This window comes from Gadus chalcogrammus, chromosome 19 (genome assembly GCF_026213295.1).
Source record: "Gadus chalcogrammus isolate NIFS_2021 chromosome 19, NIFS_Gcha_1.0, whole genome shotgun sequence".
Classification (NCBI taxonomy): Eukaryota; Metazoa; Chordata; class Actinopteri; order Gadiformes; family Gadidae; genus Gadus; species Gadus chalcogrammus.
In genome coordinates, this window is record NC_079430.1 from 6,142,700 (window position 1) to 6,164,520 (window position 21,821).

At 41.4% G+C, this 21,821-nt stretch overlaps 1 long non-coding RNA gene across 3 annotated transcripts in view; it reads left to right on the top strand.

Moving 5' to 3' along the window:
* The window catches only part of LOC130372146 (uncharacterized), a 147,282-nt gene that overhangs the window by 67,282 nt on the left and 58,179 nt on the right, over nt 1–21,821 (top strand). The window contains exons 5-6 of one of the 3 annotated variants that reach the window (XR_008893306.1): nt 2,743–2,804; nt 6,071–6,692. This is a non-coding gene — a long non-coding RNA (uncharacterized LOC130372146). Of the gene's footprint in view, nt 1–2,596; nt 2,640–2,742; nt 2,805–6,070; nt 6,693–21,821 lie in introns of those variants that run through there. The other 2 variants (XR_008893305.1, XR_008893307.1) reach the window with 2 other exon arrangements.

Below are 21,821 nucleotides of genomic sequence, written 5' to 3' on the forward strand. Positions count from 1 at the left end.
CCGGGGTGAACCAGTACTGAGGTGAAGAGCCAAGGTACACTTTACATGGGCATGCAACCTCTGGTTTGACACCAGACTGAACACACGCCCACAGATTTACCTGGACATGATGCATCTGGTTTGACACCAGACCGAACACAGACCCGGCTGCTATGATTGATGTAAATGGTTAAATCGGATGGTTAAAAAAACCTCAAATTCATATTCATCATCATATTCTAGATGTGTGTTGAATTTACAATTTTTCATTTATTTCTCTCAAATGGGGATGTTAGCCCTGGACATTTTTTTTTTTAAATGACAACAGAGTGTGTCTTACTGAATTTTTTCTTATTTTTTTTGCACCATAGACAGTAAATCTAGAACATGATATTCAAACATTTAAGATAAACTTTCAGATTTATAATACAGCTTAATATACTGTAATTAATGAGGATTATTAAAAAAGGGCCCCATCACCATTTTCCAAACTTAATCATCCCTTCAGTGATGACCTCCATTGGTCCATATTTAACGGGTGTTAATCAGATGACACCGTCTTATTGTAAGAGTAACCACAGGGAAATGATTATTATTAAGAAATAGAACTGTGACCTTAGAAAGAGGCTTAAAACACTGGCATCCAGAAGAGAGGGAGAAGGAAAGAGAAATGAAGCATATTTAGCATCGATACGCTTCGAAACTGAGGCTCTTTGAAAGCTATTAGGGTAACACATAAGCTTGAATATTTAATATATAAAAAGTATGGTTCAAAAGATAGAGGCTTCCTTGCGAACATTAGCTTTTTATCTGTGGATAGTAGGTTCCCATATCTTTAATTGATTAATGTATGTTTTCAGTGCTCGATAAGGATAGGTTATTTACAAAAACTGTACATTATGCATTTGGGACATTAATTGGCAATATAATTTAATTTAGACTGTTTTTAATGCCCAGACTATAATTTCATACAGTATGAACGATTGAATCCCAATCAAATACTCCAAAACAAAAACAGTGACACCCACCGACTCTTAGCCAAAACAATACTGCTGGAAGCTACGCAAATAGCCTAGCTCAACATTAGTTCCTACCCACTCAACACCCCATAGCTAAATGCTCACAAGGTTTGTCTTCTGGGTGTTTAACGTTAGCATCGTTGTCAACCCCCCATCCTCTCTTACAACGGGAGGCTGTAAAGTTCACCCCCCAGGCTCACAGACTGCCACTGTGATAAACGGCAACAATAATACCCTTGACTTGCCTTAATGTTTGACTTTTATTAAATTTGCAAAGAATACACTACGATAAACCAGACCAAGGGTTCATCTGTTGCACACACTGTCCACTGCACACAAAACAGGTTAGTCTAGACAGGGTACCCGTGGAGCTATTCAAAGGATTAAAAGGTCTTACATGAAACATTTTTAATTTAAGGACTTAAAAGGCATTAACAAGTCTTAAATATAATTAGCTACGGCATTGAATGCTTTGGAAGAGAAAAAAAACTCAACCTCTAACCAATCAATTTTCAAAAGTTGATATATTTTATGTGAAATATATCATTATTTCCCTCCTACGGCATTGTGTTGATCAGTATTGCATCTGCAAAGTAACATTGTGAGGGTGCAGGATACTTTTTTTTTTGCACCTTTTCATTAAATTTGTATTATTTTGGTTCATAGTTGAGATCAATATTAAATGATATTCTAAGTGGTATTTAAAAGGTTTTTGGGCTTGAATTGAACTGAAATTGAAACCTGTCGTTACACGCTTAGACTTGTTTTTGTTTTGACCCAATGGATGTATGGTAGGTGCCAGGTCATGTAACTAGACTGTATGTGTAATCATATGGACCGGTGGAATTGAGGTTTCAAAAAACTATGAATTCATGACCTCGATTTACACACGGCAATTCAAACATTTATTATGCACCAGAAAAATAACGATAACGATTGCTTAATACTTCTGTCGCAAGTGAATGAGAATACAAAGTACGAAACAGTTTTTTCTATGTCTAACTTTTTGTGCTGCCGTCTTGACCACGACTCCCTGGAAAAAAGATCTTGTATCTCAATCGGATCTTGGAAAAAAGTTATAAGCACTGTTAGGTTATTTAATGGTGTACAAGTCAATCTAGCGTTACTTCATCATTACATCGGCATGCTGTGTGGTTGCTATATTCACCTCTCAATCAATCAGTTCTCCTGTGGTGTTTGACACAAAACTGTATCACCACCTACTGGTCTGGAATGCTAATGGGAGCGCTTCAGAGAATATTTGCATTTTGTTGTTGACAGAGATATTTTCCATAACATGGATGGCATGGATCTGAATTTTTGAGACTAAAGGGGGGGAGATTTGTCATCAGAAATATCCATATCCATGTGGATGGGGTCTCAGTCTTCATTTAGCTGAACGGGGACAGCAATAGGACCATGCAGGCACTGTTAGAAGGCTTAAATAGGGGCAAGGCTCAAATGAAAGGCCTAGAAGATTATATAAATAATTTAAAATCCAAATCATAAACATGTTTGCTATTTTTAATTATTCAACTCTCACATTTACAATCAACGACATGTTTGCATATGTTGACAATAGTTTTCGTTTGTTTTAGCATTTTATCCTTTGATGCATGGGAAGATGAAACAACACTGGAAGTGAGCTGATTTTAGAGATCATTTATGTCAACAATGGTGCTAATATTACTAGTGTGTTTTGTTTTGTGTGAATTATCAACCCACATTTTTATTTGTTCTTTAGTGTACCAACTGTGGGCAGCTTCATGAAGTATATCGCTGGACAACATTCAAGCCATGAAGCAGGTAGGATTGCTGTAAGGCTGCTATATTTCCCATCATGCTTTGGTTCTATCAAAGCATACGCACACGCTGTACCAAAATTTCTCCTTTTAGAGGGTTTGCATCGAGGGTCCAGTAGGAAGTCTGGTCCACTTTTTACATTCCTGGTCTCTGAGAAGCTCTTAGCGATTCAATCTTTAATCCTGTGGTTCTTTAACTTTTTCTGTCAAAAGAAAATTGGTCCAAATAAGAAATTACGATTTATTTATTCCATAGAATTTATACTTGTCCTGATGTGTCGAGCACGGCCACGGCATTTATACTCTAATTTATGCCATTACAATGTGGACACCCAGTTCTTGCGGACTGTCAGCATTTGAGACAGGTTGAGTCTGCTGTATGAACCGCGAGGGCCCTGATTGCATCATTCTTGGATCACTCCGAATCGTGCAGTTCATGCACAGTGACTATGTAGTTTGTCAGTTTGGTTCACACTTGCAGGCAGTCATTAACATACAGCTCATATTGCAACATGCCCGTAGCCAGCTATGAGGTCATCGAGGTCTCCTGACTTTGAGAGTATAAGAGTTTTGGAGCTAATAACACAATTGGAAACTAAATAAAACTGTATACAGAAATCGGATTAATGCGTGCCCTATTCAGCCAAGCTAAATACCTCTTCATACAGCTGAAAGAGCAAGGTATGATACAAAATATATATTTTAATGTTTAAGGGTTTGATAGTTTTTGATGTCATTTTAAAACAAGGATGCCTCTTCTAACATCTGAGAGGTAATGATGTTCTGTCGGCAAGGGCAAGCTTCAGAAAATATTGGATATGGAGTGGATATTTCATATTTTGGAGAGTGAATAGTTTGCTATTTGAGAATGCCTCTTCAAAGATCTGACAGGAAAATATGTGCTGTTCAATATGTATAGCACTCCCATAGCAGCATAGTATGTCGATGACATTACCATGAACAAAAACCAGAAGTTGAGTCATTATCGAGAATTCATGAAACATAGGTATAGAAAATATTGCATTTTGGCTTGCTTGGATGCCCCAAGGCAGAGAAGGGAAGCATATTAGAAAAATAATGATTATTTAAATATATATACTACTTGGATAGATGGACATTAGTTTGATTTATAGATAGAAAGATGGATAAATATAGATACTCGATTATTAGATATTAAATAGATGTATGGATAGAAAGATGGATGGATGTAGATGATCAATAGATATCAAATAGATATATGGATAGAAAGATGGATAAATTAAATAAAATAGATACTCAATAGATAGATACTAGATAGATAGATATTAGATAGATGGATGGAGATATATACTAGTTGGATGGATTAATGTCTTGATCGAGAAATATAGATATAATCTAGATAGAAGACAGATAGATACTGTATGTATGTATATTGACAAGGATGGAAGAAACGAAGAATAGCTAGATATATAAAGCTGTGTGTTGGCCACAGCCTTGACTTGAGCAGAGTGCAGCCCTCCAAACGTTCTGACGTGGTGCCCTGGGCTAGAGCTGAACCCTCTGGGAGATAGGGAACCTCTGTAGCTAGTGTGTGTGTGTGTGTGTGTGTGTGTGTTGTGGTAACCCGGTTCTGTCGTGCCCCGCCTCCCCCCAATCAATACAAGCCTCTGATGCGAAAACGGCCGGTAATCTGTGTATTTATTAAATGGTAAATAATACAAAAAGCAGAATCTCCCATTTCGGCATAACTATAAATCAAAGTCCGGGCTCCGTGAGCCTCGGTGGACGTTCCGGTCCTCTCTCCGTCTCTCACGCGTTCTTATCCCATTCGTGGGATGCGGCGCTCTATCCGTATGACCCGTCTGCCTCCTCGGGGACGGGTCTCGGATGCAGTGGTCCATCCTGGGAGCGTATCTCGCTCCGGTCCTCGATCCTACACTGGACCCACACGTGTTTGCGTATCGTAGTGCCCGCTCGCCTCCGAGATAACTGTAAATTAGTAGGCTACTACAAGTACTTTTGCAGGCTGAACGTTAAAATACTTCTTAACTTAGACTGACCACACTCTCCCACCAGGCTTGGCTGCGGACTCGCATTCAAATTCCTCTTGTTTGCGGCGAAGGTGGGGGTAAATATAAAGATCGGACGAGAAATTGACGTAGCTGTGCTGTCTTCTTAATTGAAGGAGCAGGCAGAGAAAAGCTCTCTCCTGCTGTGCTTTCATTAAAATCAAATTCACAATGCCAAATAGTGATAAGACGACCGCCGGTCCAGAGATGTGTCAGGAGTGCGTGAGAGACATAACGGACACTTTTGTTACTGCCATGTATACCGTACATTCGGATCACATTTTAGGGACAGATCTATTCCGCATAGAAATCTATGCGGATCAGATGTGTCATGTAAACGCGGCTAGTGTGTCAGTCCGTCCTTCTCACAGGATTATTTTAAGTTCCAGGAAGAGGTGAGGAATTACCCCATCTCGCTTGTCGATGATGAGTGTGTGTGCCGTGACTGACATACCGATGCACGGGTGGTAGAATAGTCACAAAGTACATACTGGAATCCTCTGTGATTCTCCCACGTTGCAGTACGGACGTGTGAGATTCATTGTGATTTTATTAGTCCTGTTATGATGGTTGTTTTGTTCTCGATTGACAGCTTGATGGCGTAGACAGCCTTATTTGCGTGGGTTTGAACAGGTGGAAGACTTAACTCATGTTTTTCTTTGCTCTGGTTGTGAGTAGGAGAAAAATGATTTTGTCAACAAAACTGCTTCAGGAGGTTTGATAAAACTTTGATGAGGATTTTATTGTTTCACCCATAATTTACACAGAACATTTGTTTTTCGTTTCATACATCTCGTTGTTTTTCCGTGAATTGGTGTGTCTGTGTCGCAGTTGATTTATTTCTACCATGCTTGGATATTTGTTAATTACGGTATTGCACACACTTTGATTGGTTCCCATTTGAGTTTCCCCGCTTTTTGACCGAAGTACACATCTGAATAATTTACCCTGAAATACACGGGCCGCACACCATGAATAATTCCTCGCCTCAGGCAGAAAGCTTTCTAGTAATGTATATTGGAAGGTGGAAACACAGACGCGTCATCATGTTAATGAAAGAGATTTTTGCTAAACATTTGAAAAACGAAACGCAGCACCTCAACAACTTAAATGGGTAAAGTAGTCATTCCCAGGGCCGTCGCACTTGAAAAATAACTACCATAAAGCCTAACATGGTTGCTATAGAAACAGCAAATCAAGGCTAACCTTGTTTTAAAACTAGGATAATGGAAGCCATTCATCAAAACTGAACTTCTGCTAAGCAGTCTTTCTGGTTTTACTGCTGCCTGATTCTACGTGGAGATATTCCCGGGTCGAAGGGCCCCTTGTGTACTAGCACGCACTCAGTCTCACCATGAGTCTTCAAGAGTGTTGACATGTATTCACCCAACAGCTGCATCTCTCCTCCACCCTCCTCCTGCCAGAGCCACCCTTTAGCAGGGACTCTACTGCTAGGATAAAAGACTCAGTCCAGTCGTCATGCTTCCTTAATGTTTGTCTTGCGGTATGTGATGGTGATGTATGAGTTCAGCTTTGCATCGCTTTTTGCATCTTACCTGACATGTGTAATGAAACAAATAGGTCTAGTGCTGCAGGAGCATCTAGAGAATGTAGGCCAACGCAGTCATGCCCCAGCTTCATGAAGGGATTTGAGAAACGTTTACATTGTGTGCTCCTTAAGGATTAGGAGGTAGAAATTGAGGATAAAAGCAGTTTATCACAACTCCATATTGAACACTATATTGTACCGTAAAATTGTAAATATATCAAACAATTCTTTGCCAAAACAGCTTTATGGACACACATTTGGGATCTCTTATTATATTCAATTTATTATATTTATCTTGTACTCTATTCGCATAAATACCATGGTTTTCCTGCAAACTGATTTTCATTACAATTTTGTATCTATTTAATACATTTGAAAGCCTTCAGTTTCTATCATTGTGTAGACATATTTATTCATGTTTCTGTATGAAGAGGTTTAAAAACCTTTTTATGAGGCATCTAAAGCATTAGTCTGACTTGATTGAAAGTGTACTTTACTTTGATCTATGTAAATCTATATTTTCCATTGCTAATTAGCAATTCATCCAAAGATGTAACTTGACAACTGTAATGATTTTAATTTACGCTGTTATTTGCATATTTCTTTTTTGGAGCTCGTCTGTGATTGTTTTTGTGAAGCTTGAACGTCCATTTAAATTCCTAAATTAAATTCCTATACAAAGTATTGAATGGTGATGCATTTGAAGTCTGATCATAGTGTTGTCATGGTGTGTTATTTACTAATGGCTTTCACATGGTTTTACATTTCATGGAATATTTAATTTGATATATGACAAATGACAAAAGCAGTAAATACTTCTGCAAGCACTGGTCCTTGGCTCCTTATGAACTCGTTGATGAAGGAAATCTGACATTAAGGCTAGCTTAATTTATTTTAAGATGAATGCCACAGAAGGAATAATGTCTTTAGTAGTGCTATGTTTTAAAAAGCCTACTTTGAACCAAATTCAGAAGTAGTACCTTCAATATACATTTTCATGCCATTATTTTAAAGGAGCATGCAAAGGCTAATGTGATCCAGGTTAGCACACTGCTCATCTGCTCCAAGATATCATGGCGGTCTATGCTGATGTTCTCCTGGAAAGCCCAGTAGCCATGAGAGGAAGCATTGAAGCAAGCTATGGCTACTTTAAACACATGGTTCTCAACCAACGGGCCGCTTTAAATGCTTTAAATCATTTAATGCCTATTACTCTGCAGTTTGTTTGCTAAATGAGGTGCATGTCCCAACACCCATATTTGGCCAGGCCCTTGTAGGGATCATAGATCAGGCAACGTAATTGGCGCTCTTTGCTAATGTGGATAGATGCGTTATACATAACTACGATAAAAAAAAAAAGCAATGAAACAGACTCTGATAGTTTGATAGATTTGTTTGATTATTTAGAGTTTGACTTTTCACAATAATTGTACGTTTGGGAGTATTTGAGAACTGTGAGATTGTAAAGTTAAAGTGGCTATTTAGAAGTTAATGACCTTTTTCCCTCATAGTCATGGTCCTACGGTTGCTGTGTTTATTCTATTAGATGATTGCATTTATAAAGAGAAAAAAGAAATTGAATTGCGCACGGTGGGGAAAAAACAGTTGACATTAGCATAGTGGCTGGCAGTCACCCTGTAGCCTTCAGCGGTGAGAAGTGCTGTAGACTCTACTGCTGAGACGCTAGCGTCAAAATCACTTCAGCAATGAAGCACAGCCATCCGGCTAGGAGTTACAATCATTGATTCATCCCTGCCTGCGTCTAGCTTGTTTTTTTTTATTTATTCACATTTTCGGATCCTGTTGCTATATTTATAATATTGATGAGCGGATGTGACAGAAAAGGAAGTATTTTGTTTAGCCAGGAGAAGTTGTGATGGTTAGTTTGGTAAAACGATTCTATCGTCGAGTCAGCGACTTCTGCTGCTTGGGAACCGAGACAAAGTGTTTCACAGGCCTGTGATTCAACGCTTGGAAACCCTTTTGATCTCTAAATGTAAGAAGGAATGTTTTGTGGGGACCTAGAGCGGACTTTGTAGATTTTTTTATCATCATTTGTTATGATCAAAGTTCCCAAAGCTGTGTTCAACTCTAATTAAAAAATGTTCTTGTCACTAGTCAGATGCAGTCATGCACATGACGCATTAATAAAATAAAATGGATAGGTTTGGATAGATAAAGAGATGAATAGATGACACACACACACACACACACACACACACACACACACACACACACACACACACACACACACACACACACACACACACACACACACACACACACACACACACACACACACACACACACACACACACACACACACCCCACCACACCACGCAAACAACACACACACATCCATAGTTGTTGCTATAAGTGTTACCATGTAATGGGCCATTACAATAATAGTTCAATGGAGATGGAGAGAGATATTGCTGTAGAGGGACGCATGCACACTTACACGCACACATGCATAATGTCGGTGTTGGGTGGAATCGCCCGTTGAATCACACCGTCCCGGGGGTGGGAGCTGGGGGAAGAGAGTGTTTGCTTCCTAGACGGCCTATGAATGAGACCCCAGGGGGCATTAACATTACATTACATTACAGGGTGTTATGAACACGCAGTTGCTTAGTGGCTACAGGGAGAGAGGAGGCGGCAGACCGGATAGGAGACGCTTTACCCTGCACAAGGGACCAGCGATCTGGGAGGGCTGTACCCTGACTTATGAGGACCTAATGGTGATGACCAGGACAGCTCATAGTAATAACAGTCAGCCCACCCGAGAAAGGGATTATCCCTTCCGGAAAATATTAGGATGGCTCGATCTACGTGCGGATGATCAAACATTGTTTGCCTGATTCGGTGGAGGAATCGGATTTTAATGTCTGGGTTGGAGCTTTGGCTTCAAATTAGGGACATTACAGGGTTTCTAACATACATTATTTTATGTAGTTTCATATATGGACTCAAATTGTGATGTCTTCAAAACGTTTTATGATTTTTTCGCTTTCTTTAGAACATTAAGCATTATCATTATGATTGCAATACATTATTTTTCATAGCAGCAGTTCAATTAAAGTCTGCTAACTTACACAGTCATTACGATAAAAAAAAAGTATTTTTCTTCTCAGGAATGGAATATAAATAATATCGCTAATGCATGTTAGACGAAGGATACCAGCAAACAATAATCGAAATGTTATAACAAAGAGACAAATTCGTTTTTCAAAGACCCTACCGCTGTAGATATAATATTGCTAGTCTGCCGCTATCAGAGCCCTAGCGCATGGTGTGTGTCATCGCATGATGTATGCTAACATATTAGAGAGCAACCACCCGCCCGCCCGCGGCAAGGCGATAAAGTAAGCGAATGGGAGCACTCCGTCATACCTGCTGTTGGTTAGCAGGCCTTAATGTCCACTCTACACTGAGGGAAGTATGTAGCCCGCCTTAATAGTTCTTGTCACGCCCTCCCTTGGAATTATAATTAAAGTATTGCACTCCCTGTAATCTTTCTCTCCCTTCTATCTATCTTGCTGTCACTCTATTTTCGCTCTTATACACATTGCCCATGGCTGTAGCAAGCTAAGAGGTCAGCAAGGTCTAGACCTCGGGACCCTCAACCAAAATTAAAAATATATCTATTTTGCATACTTTACAAATAAAGTAAGAATCAGCACTTTAATCTGATCACCAGTTGACAACCCGTCTGCCTAGCAGCAGCAGTGTGTACTGTGTGCGCTGGTGCCCTCAATCTCTCCCTGTCATCCTACACTCTCTGTCAAAATGACACTAAAGAAACACCAACACATCTCATACCATTATCTGATTATACAATGCATCTCTTTAACTTCGTTTAGCAGTAGAGGTGAGAAGCCACTCATTTGGCTTGAGTGCTAACTAGGGATGGGCAAAATGATTCTTTTCCGGGAACTAGTTCTTTCAGTTCAGTTCACTATAACGATTCGTTTATTTGATTCGTTCGTTTTGATTCGTTCGTTACGTCAGATTACATCTTAAAAAAAAATAAAAATAAAAAAACTTTTTTTTATAATTTTTTTTTTTTTAATTGCTTGCGGGTCCGGATAGGACCGTCAAGACCGCAGTCCGCCGTTTGGAGATGCTTGCTATATAGTATGTCGAACGTCCCACCAATATTTATACCACTTGCTTACTCTCTATATTTCATTCATGGTTTTACATTTATAATTTTATTTTACTTTACATTTAATTCTTCATTGTTCAGGCATTACAGAACTTGCATGGTCATAAATAAAAAATACGAACTGCAGTTTAATTTCTTTCTTTGTTCTTAAATTGACGTAGAATGGAGCAAAGACTCCTGGGATTGGGAAATGCGTTTATCCAATAAACAGATGGAGGTCAAGTCTATTTTCGAAAAAATGTAGGGGGATATATGAGTCGAATGGTATGACCCAAGATACGTCAGAGAGAGAAAGCGCGCATATTCGACGGTACCGCCTTGTCATTGGTTTACCCAGGTGCCATTCCAACACCATTGCTACCTCTCATTGGCTGAATCTTTGAGGAAGTTGTAGACTCAATCAATATAAGTCGCGGGGAGACGGAGCTCTGTTCGTTTGTATATTTTATTTACGTGACCATATGTTTGGTTTATGTTAAAAAAAAAGAATCAAAGAACCAGTTCTTCTTGTTTTGGGGAACCAGTTCTTGTCGTTCACGTTCGGGATTCGTTCTTTGTAACGAATCAGTCGCGACCGACACATCCCTAGTGCTAACTCACATCCAAAGTTAACACCGCAACGAGGCTAGGCTAGTCAAGCTGGGAGTTGGTTGCTCATATGAAACTCTGTAAACTGTAGTCCTAAATGTCGATCGAACTTTGACATTAGATAAATAATTTGGCTTAAAAAGAGTGTCTACAAATGTTCCTTTAAAAACAATCTTCAGAAAAAAAAATTCTGAAGTCGTTCTTGATTATGTCCTGTATTCTATACAAATACCTTTCAAAACATTTGTGACAGTCAATATTCGCTTCATGGTAATCTCCCACTGACACTACCAGGATTAACAAGTTACCTGATGATAATAACAGGCTGCTAATTGGGGTGATCCGTCACCAACTTTTCACAGTAGTGTGTCTTCATTGGAACTCAGGGATCCGAAAGACAGACTGTCTCCTCACAGCAACTAAGTGATTTTGCAGTTCGACTTTTTGAAGCTTTGTCTCAATAAAACTTGTATTTTAACCAATTTGACCGTTTCAGAATTCAAGTCTTTGTTGCGACAGCAACAAAGACTTTGTATGGTGACTTGGTCGCACATTGCCACTGTAAGGCTACATTGATTGGTGTGAACCAACCTATTATCACCAGTTCCAATACTTTAAATTGTGCTTTTGTCACTGTGGCCTTTACACGGATAAAGCCTTTATTCAGGCTTGTTTTTTCAAGCCTTAGTCGTTGTAGCGTGTGTGTGTCTGTGTGTGCGTGCGTGCGTGCGTACTTGATGGAAGCAATGGCGGTAGAAAATCACAATGTGGTCCCTGATAAGACGCTACTGATTGTCCTGATGAACAAACCAGCTATGAAGTATGAACACGCTGCGGCCCCTGCGTGGGGAGCCGGTACGGCCCGCTGGCCCATGAACCGGGTGACTCGCGATTGTTGTTTGCAGAGATTAGCTGGGTTGAAAACCAATACCCTGTAAAATTCGGCTGGCAATTTGAAGAGCTCAGGCACCCCCGCTGCCTAACAGGACAGTTCCGCACCGCTTACTCCAACAGGCGGCATCAACAAGCGAAATGAAAATAAGATGATCCGGCCTTTTATAGACTCTCTCGGTGCTGCTGTTTTCCGTCGGTCGATGTACTGCGATGGGTAGGCAGCCACCATGAGAGAGGAGCAGACCATACAGAACAGAGTGCCGCCCGCGTGGAGGGGGAGTTCTGTGTGTTGGTCCTTTGTGGACGGGAAACCGTGCGGAGGGTCAACGGGAACGCCTCTCTCCCTCTGGGGAAACCTTTCATCTAATCCTGCTTTAATGCCTGAGAGGGGATCGCACACATCTGTAAGAATGGAGATGGAGAGAGGAGGAGAGGGGGGGGGGGGGGGGGGGAAGAGAGAGAGAGAGAGAGAGAGAGAGAGAGAGGAGGGAACAGAGAAGGAAGAGAGAGGGTAAGAGAGGGAGTGGGAGAGAATAAGGGGAGTTGGGAGTGAGAGAGGAAAATAAAAAGGAGAGACGGTCAGAAAGGCAGAGGGAAATAAACCAGAGAGGGAAGAAGGAAAGGAGAGGGAATAAGAGGGTGGGAGCGATGGGGTTGAGAGGGGGGGGGGGGAAGGGGAAGAGAGGGGAAGAGTGAGTAAGTGAAGAGAGAGGGGGAGAAGAGAGGGTATGACGGGGAAGAGGGTAGGATAGAGGAGGAAGACAAGGTAGGAGAGTTGGTAAGAGAAGAGGAAAAGAGGCTAGGAGACTGGAGGAAGAGAGGGTAAGAGAGAGCAGGAAAGGGAGGGGGGAAAGAGGGAGAGCCGGGGGAAAGAGAGGGAGAGACGTCGGAAGCAAGGGAGAAGGAGGGGGCAAGGGAGAGGGAACAAAAGGGAGCATGAGGCCGGTGGATGTGGGGAGGAAGTAAAGTAGTTGGCAGGCGATGTGGAGGTGGGGGCTGCGGCTCGGGCCTGGGTGCTGGTGGTGGTGGTAATGCATTTCCATAATGACATTACGTCTGTGGGGAGTGGATGGAGGGAGCTCGTAACATGACTAGAACAGAGGGGAGGGGAGAGAAGCGGCCTCTCGCGTCCCCTCCCTCCTCCTCCATCTCGGAAATTAAATGGTGAAGGTCGCAGGTGTGACCTTGCCTTGGATAAGGCACGCGTCACCAGAAGATACAACAGTGGAGGGAAAAGTACTGCCGCACACGGATGATCAAGTTGTGTTTTTACTCATGTGACAAGCGTGGCCCGCTTGTACTTTGTAATACCCGGTCCCTCCTGTGTTCATCTGTGTTCCCCAAGTAACCGATAGTGGCGGATGGCAATCGTGTTTTCTGTCGTGCCTTTTTGGTGTCTCGATAAAGCCCATCTCTCAAGGTGGAATTCACCAAGGGATGGCAAAAAGCAAAGCAATTCATCGTCTTGTTTCAGGAGGGAGAATTTAGATGTTTTCTATGCATTTTGGGATTGTTATTACCTTGTAGATCGCAGTGAAAGATCTCCTGAACTGACTCGTGCACTTTGTTCAGTCTTTTTTGACGTTGCTACATTCCAAAACCCACTGATCTTGTGATTCCTATAAGTGCTCTGTTCCTCTCAGGCTTCACATTGCGCTGAGGAATCTTTGGAAGTCACGCGGCCGTTGATTGCAGGCTGGGATCGTTCCCGGCCTCACCTGCGGGCGGTTCTGGATAATGAAAGCGCGGGATGTCTGCATGTGGAAGGTGATGTCATCGGGACGGCTGTCCGTGGGTTTGACGCATGCCGGGGGGATGCTAGGACGAGCTCTGCGTAATGGCTTACATGAGTGGTACCGCACACGACAAGGACGCCGGGCTTGTTCCAAGGTCCCTGCATATCACAGTCTTTTGGGTCGTCTCCGTGCCACAGTGACAGCCTGTCTCCGTCAGGCTTGTGTATAAAATGATCCCTGTTCACGGGCCCCAAGGTACGGTTCAGGAGAATGCGAATGCACCAAGCTCACTCTGTGCGGGGAATCCATTTTTCTTCAAAGATTAATGTTTTGTCGTTGGGAAGACGATTTATCTGAAGCCATTTGCAGTGAATTTTTGATGTGTTCCTCCGAGAGCAGGTAAGGGTGTTAGGCCGTTCTGCTCAGGGATGTTTTCAGCCCGACTGTGGACACTGGCCTCTTGAGCCCAGAACCTTTCAGCTGGGAATCAAACCGCTAGCCACTGCACTCTCTGCCCCTTGTAATTGATGAACTACATCCTGATTACTATACTTGAGGCAGGAGGGAGCACATCTCCAGGTATTCTAATCAACGTCATCATACTGTTATGTTGTTATGGTGTTGCTGTTTTGAATGTCTGGTGTAGAACTGTAACACCTCCATTGAGTGTTGTTTTTCACACTGTTTTTTTTCTACACTAGTGTTTATGTTTCTGGATGTAAAAATAAGTGGTTGCCTTGGATAAAAGCTTTGGGTCGCTGAGAGATGAAAAGGGCGAGAGGGTAAAGATAGGCCAAAGTAGCATGTTTTTGTCTACGAAATAATTACAATAATTCAGATTCAGAGTACAATGGATGACAATTCTTGAGTCACACACAGCAGCAGCAATACAAGAACACGATAACAAAGGAGGAAGTAATAAATAAAAATAAGCAGCTACTTCCATGCAATGCAGATTAACAAAATGTATGCATACACAATAAATAGCATTGTTTGAGGTGAGCGAGAGCTGAAATCCTGTGTCTGCTCTCCCGTTAGCGTTTAACAGCTAGCATCACCCTGCATCCTGGGAGTAGATTATGTAAATTATGATTAATGAATCAAGAAGTCTCCATCATACGGATCTTCACAAGGGAAGAGATGTTATCGTTTTACATATTTATCATCTCCATGCCAGCCTGCCACTATGTCACTCATCAAATCATCGACAGCGAGAATACACAAATTCACACATACTTATACACATTTAAATTCATGTATGTGTATATACAGTATACAATTACTGTTGAAATATATATTTATACATAATGTATGTATACATGGCCTATTTTTCTAAAAGCAAGGCAAAATCGAGCTTGAGAATCTTGGACCGCAGCCCAGCCAGTGCCATCGTATCAAACACTCACCCACACACATACACACCCGCACATACTGACATGCAAGCACACACACGTACGCACACACACAAACATGCACCGGCAGTCAAGCGCACACGCACCGAGGGATCAGGTGGTAGAGATGGATGAAGCGCTCATGCGACGATGACATCCCAGAGAGCCTGTTGTTTCAATCGCTATCACTTCAGCGCACCCTGGACGCGAAAGCACCGCATCGGACTCAGACTGTAAGGGCTGAGGGAGGAGGTACTCCCACACCTGCTCCCCTCCTCCTCCCTCACCCACCCGCCGGCCGCTGGTCATTACCCCCCTGGTTCCCTGCTGGGCTATTTGTCTTTGTTATCACAGGTGTCCAGGCTGGACCAGCCTCCCCCCTCCTCTTTCTCTCCCTCCCTGGGTTCATTAAAACCACGGCAGGTTGAACACAAGACCGGTCCTCCTGGATCCCTGGGTTGTTTCTGGTGTCCATGGCTGGTGTTTTTTACGGGGCCAGAGCTTGGTCTCTGATTGGCCGGTTGGGTTCTAGAATGAGTTCAGAAATTACAGATTTTTATCTTGAACTGTAGCATTGTTTTTTTATTGACTATGCTGTTGCATGATAAAAATACATTCCCATGGATTCAGACTTCGTAAACATGCAGTCTTTGTTGTTTTGTATATTCTTTGTTGTATTTTCATGTAACTGACTATATTGGTCCTATAATGGCAATTTTGTTAAATGTATTTTCAAATCATACATGGCATCTGCCATGGATTCATACTCGGCACACATGGTGGAACAGAAGATGAACCACGTACCACCTCATGAATCTGTTTCAATATATTTCTGTTTCTCCATGGATCATTTCCCACGGTTCATACGTGGAGGAGTTCAGCCCTCAGACGGGGGAGCTATATTTGTTCTCAGGCCTGCGTTCCCCACTCACAGTGGTTTATCCCGCTGTACGTCAGAAAGTGCCTCAAGTATGCATTTTGTGAATTACCATCTGGACCATTATCACTGCAGCGTCCTCTTCAGAATCCCCGTTCCGGTTCGCTCAATGTTCTGGGTGAAGTCGAACGCCGCTTGTCGTGCGATTAGTCTTTCATGTCAACGTTTTTTCTGAAAGGTTTGCCTGTGTAGTGATTTCATCAGGATGTTGTCAATGTGGAACCAACGTTGGTGGCGTCTGGGGTCGTGGTGAGGCTAGTGAGCGGGGGGAATAGGAGGAGAGCCTACTAAATGTTTCTTCTAAAGAGCATCTGATATTGTGGCGCAATTGATGTCATACTAACTAATTCATGGCCGTTCACGACAAAGCTAGCTATCGCTGAGCTTTTTGGTGCGCTAATATTTGAGCTTTTCATGTGTTCTGCCGACAGCTATCAACCCTTCCCGTTGTTTGATTGACAAGCCTGAGTGGATATGAAAAGCCACTGCTTTGGTGAAAAGCTTGACTTGAAATGAAAAGGATGAAGATGAGGGTAGTCATTGATATGGCTTTTGTGACGTGAAATAAATCTTCTGGAGAGACTAGTAAGGTATCACTAATCTTAGAGTAATGTGAAATTTTAGCACTTGGCAAATCTATTCTCATACAGTGTTCTGGCTGCTCTGCAGAAACACAAACATTTTGTATCTTGAAAGGTATTAATGTTGGAATCCGGATGTCACTTAACAAGTGATGAATATTCATTTTTTAAATGCTTTTGCGGCGAATGGAAGTTGCTTTGGTTGAGCAAGCGTCAGCGGTTGCTGGGTTCATGGGGAGGCAAGCTGTTGAATACAAAATGTTTATTCTGAGCAGGGCCAGTATTACAAAATTGATGTCATACTAACGCATTCATGGACGTTAACAGCGGGGGAATTTAGAAAGTATTGGGTATTCCAAAACTCTAACTCTCTTTTACTGGTTTTAGCTCTTTACATTATCTTGACATGTTGTCATCTGTGTGTGTGTATTCTTGTTTTTACTTAATTAACGTTAGAGATTAACTGATGCTGTACATTGGAATTTTCATTTGATCTGTCTTTATCTGTTTATTTAACATTTCCGTAATCCAAAGGTACTGATTTTTTTTAATAGAGCAAAACAACTAATAAATAAACATGGAGTCATTACATAAAAAGCAATTATTACACTTTTCTGTTGTAAATCTATTGGTGTCCAATTATACTAGGACTAGACAGGCCAAACTCTGCATTCCAGATGTACTAACCATTACAACCACCTATTGGTGGTGGTTTAGTGAGGTCCCCCCCCTTCTTTTGAGTGTTATTCTGTTTTGCTATATGCTCTGTAAGGTGACCTTGGGTGTCTTGAAAGGCGCCTCTAAATAAAATGTATTATTATTATTATTTAAAGGGCATACTTTTTACACTAAATCCTAAAACATACATTTTTAGTCAAGCTTTCTTCTAATCAAAATGTGTGTACTGTGGTTAAACTGAAAGTTATAAGTTTACCATCTATTTATCTCCATGTAGTTCTTGTTCATGTTTTGTTGTTTCCCTTAACAATTTGTATTGCAGATTCGCACAAATAGCGCCTTATTTATACATATATAAAGTTTGATTGATACTGAAGCCCACAGCTGTCTCTGCAATGCTATATGCTACCAAGCAAATAGGCTAACCCACTTCTTGTATTTTTATCCCATATGTGTGCCATTTTGACACATGCCTGCCAATGTTTCTCCTGCCAAAGCTGACAAATATGGAAACTCAGTTTGTGCCATAAAATGAAAAAGGAAGGAATTTCGACTTGTGATGTTTTTTTCTTTCTGTTGACTGTTGCTATGCCTTAAGAAATGACACAAGCCGTGACACTCTGTGGCATACAAAGGCAGTGATTTGAGCACTTAGAAACACAAGTGCTATCTTGAGAATATTCTCATGGTCACACCCATTGTGAACAAATAGAGATTCTATGGTCTTGATATAATTGCAACTCATCACATCGATTTCACCAAGTGTTGGACTATGATTATGAGGGTGACGCAGAGTTTTCTTGGAAAGACAGACGCCTAGGCCATCATGGTGCTTGTATGTGTCTTATACATACTAAAATATGGATGAATAATAAAGTCACGTCGGACAATACAGATCTCCTTTAACCTCCCCTCCCAGAATAAACGGCGTGCACTTAATTCTGGTTAAACCCCCCATGGGGTTCTTACCCTTCACATCACACGCGTGTATGCTGTTAATTGTTCATTGGACGTCTTACTGATATTGAAAAGAGCTATTCTCAAAATGCACTTGAGCAAACTGCCGGTACATTATAGATTATAGATTATATACTGATTGTTTTACCTTGTAATTGTGAGGTTGAATAATATGTCCCAATTTTGCAGATTGTGACAGAAGTGATATAAGTTATGTTCGTATAGACTGTTTTGTTGCAGATGGAAAGAGATCAACATCACATTTATACATGTACGTATTCATCCCAAATTGCAAATAGAAAGCAATCACAAGATAAACGTGTATTTTGGTCTCCCATGGTTGGCACAGGGACTTTTGCAACGATTCCAAATGACAAATTGGGCTTAATTTGCTTTTGGTAGAATTTCCATTTGAAGGCCTGTTCTCTTTGCATCTTAGGATCTTTAAATATTATAGATGTTACTTATATAGCAATTGAGAAACAAATTTGAAATGATTGTGTGTATACTTTCAGACCATTTTATTTATTATGTATATTGTACTCACTCTTTAGTCCTTTTGTTTGTAACCTTTGACCCTCTGTGTTGGCATGGTCATTATTTTCAGTCTTAGATACCTTGGAGCAATTTCCAACCATTAAAACATTTTGGTTGTCAGTGAGTGGCATCACGGGGCAGTACTTTTAAGGATTTCCACCCCACATTTACTGACCGTCGCACAGTGCTTAGACCAATTTCTAAACACACATTTTGTTGTCATCGACATCTCATTACAAGTCCCAGAGTTGGTATTTTTAAGGCCCCACCGAGGTATTTACCGATGGCAAAGAAAAATCCCAGAATGTCCTGGGATGAATTACAGCCCATATTCTGCCTGTCTCCGGGCAGTTCGCTGTGGTTCTTCCTTCCCTGTCAGGTTGACGTGCCCACGATGGCCTGACTGCTCTGAAGCCAGGACTCAGTTGGAAACGTTTAGAACACTCGACACTTGACACAGGGTAGGCCCCTGAGTCTGTTGGCCCCGGATCCCCCTGGTGACACATCCTCCTGCCACCCTGTCAGCCTTATCACGCCGGAGGGAGATGCTGACTAAGAACATTATTTTCCTTAACAAAAATAATAATACATATTGTAAACTTTTCGTGTTCAGCGTCCGGAAATACAAAGTTGACAAAGTATTTTAGCATGCACTTTAAATACAGCTGCTTAAAGTCAACTTTATTTGTTGAGCAGTTAAAAACAAAGTTTGGAAAGGTGATGTAACATGCACAATAAAAACAATAAGGTGAAATAGAAAATTATATTACAGTTTTTTTTTTTTTAAATGAGATAGAATGTAGACTATAGATGAAACATATATATACACATATTAGCTTATAGCATAAATTATGAAGTAATTATAATAATTAAAGAAATAAGATAACGCAGAACAGTTAAAAAGTTTTAAAAAGATGAACGTAAATATTGCCAACCAGATTGCCCTCCTCATTCTGAAGCCTGTTTATCCTCCTCCCGTATGGTGTTGTGATCAGGATGTACCTGGCACTCCACTTGTATGGTGTTATTGTGACCAGGGTGCACGTGGCCCTCCTTGGCTCCCATTGTGCCATCCTTCTTCGTAGGGTACTCGGCCTATGGAACCCATTACCCCACACAGTGCCTGTCTGCTTATTGGTGTATAATGAGGCCCTTGAGTGGCTACACCGCCATGAAAGGTGTGTAGCCCATCCTGCTCTTTCTTCGTCTCCATGCCTGAAAGGACCCATGAGTCGTTGGTTGTATTTTGTTGCGGGCAATTAGTTAGTATGGCCCCTCTCACACATGCAGTCTTTCCCTGCAATGCCTCGGAGGATTTGCTGCATGGGGTCATGTGTTAATGGAAACGGGGATGGATATTTGAGGGAAATCTGAGGAGGCAAGTTGCCTGCTCAAGACCAAGTAATATTTCCTCATCACTGATCACATAAAGGCTGTCACGATGCTTGAAGAGGACCGTGAAGGGTTCAAATACATCAGACACCACTGTCGATGTATTTGAATCTGCGACTTTTTATCTGATTAGCTGTCAATGATTTTCGGGTCATCTGATTACAATATCAACACGGCATCTTTTGTATGCAAACAAGCTCAGTTTTTCAAGGATGGCTGAAAACAGGACGGATCCTTAAGTAAGGATTTTAATCCGCTAGTTTTGTGTGTTTGTGATGTTTTTTTTGCAATTTAAATGTATGACAACAGCGCTGTATTTGTCTTGCTCAGATTGACTCAATGCTGCCATGACGGCTAAATGAAGTCCTCAAAGTCTACAGATCCTCCCGGGTTGAGTGACAGTACGCATAATGTCAAGGGCTCTTCAGAAAAAGTGTCCAAACTGTCTGAACGTTTTGAGAGAGAGTGGAGGTGGAATAATGTACATCAATTATCAGTTGATGTTTGACAACAATGATTTAGTATGCATAAACCTCCTCGGGGCATAAACCTACACGGGAATATATAATATTGTGAAGGCTCAAAGTAGCCTGTCAAAAAGCAGCTAAATATAAATCCTGCTTTACAGATGGGAAAAATTACCCTGTGTTAACATTCAGAAGGCAGTTGACCTTGGTGTGATTATCCAGGTCCAGCAGTGGAAAGCGATTTCATATGGATTTGAATAATACAAATGCTAAAAGGATGATTGACGTTAATAGTGGTCGCTCGGCGACGCCTGAGTGTTCAGGTTGTTATGGACAGCTGTTACACTCAATATGGTATTTGTGTTGTTTGAACAATTAAAACATAAAGTTCATCATGCACAAAGGTTCATTTGGCTAGTTGTTGCAAAGCTAAGATAAGACTTCTTCGACACGATAGCTGACACCAAGATCCTTAATTATTTTCCTATGAATAATATTTGCTATCTAAAACAAATAATGGCAGAAATCTTTTTCTCTGCTGTCGCCTTACCTGGGATGTCATAAAACCCTGTAGTGGGAGCATGAAGTGTCGGAGGTACCATGTTTATGAATCCTAGAGACCTGAAGTTACAAACTTGTACTTTAAATTACCCCAAACACAAAGCCACCAAGACGGTTATTTCACCGTGGCCTTGCTTGTCGTACGCTCCCGCGAGTTGGCAGAATTAATTGAGCACCGTTGCCTGGCAACTGATAAGGGAGGGATTCCAAATTGTGAAAGCTAAGCTCATATGCTCACTGCCGAGAGGGAGGGAGCGAGCACCTGGGGGGGTAAGACAGCTGTCGTCAATTAGATATCCCTCACTGCAATAACGGCAGCCATTACACCGAGACAAGACGCCGGGTGACAGCTAGCAGGGGCTGCTAATACTGCTCTCTTATTCATACATGGTGATCAAGACAGGCGAACATGGGCTACGGGAAGTTCTGTTCAAAACACAGCAGTGTGTGTCTGGGATCCGTTGAGCTCAGATCCTTACTTTGGCCGTACACGTAATTGATAATTGATTGTTCAACATTGTTGAACACAGGGTGGTT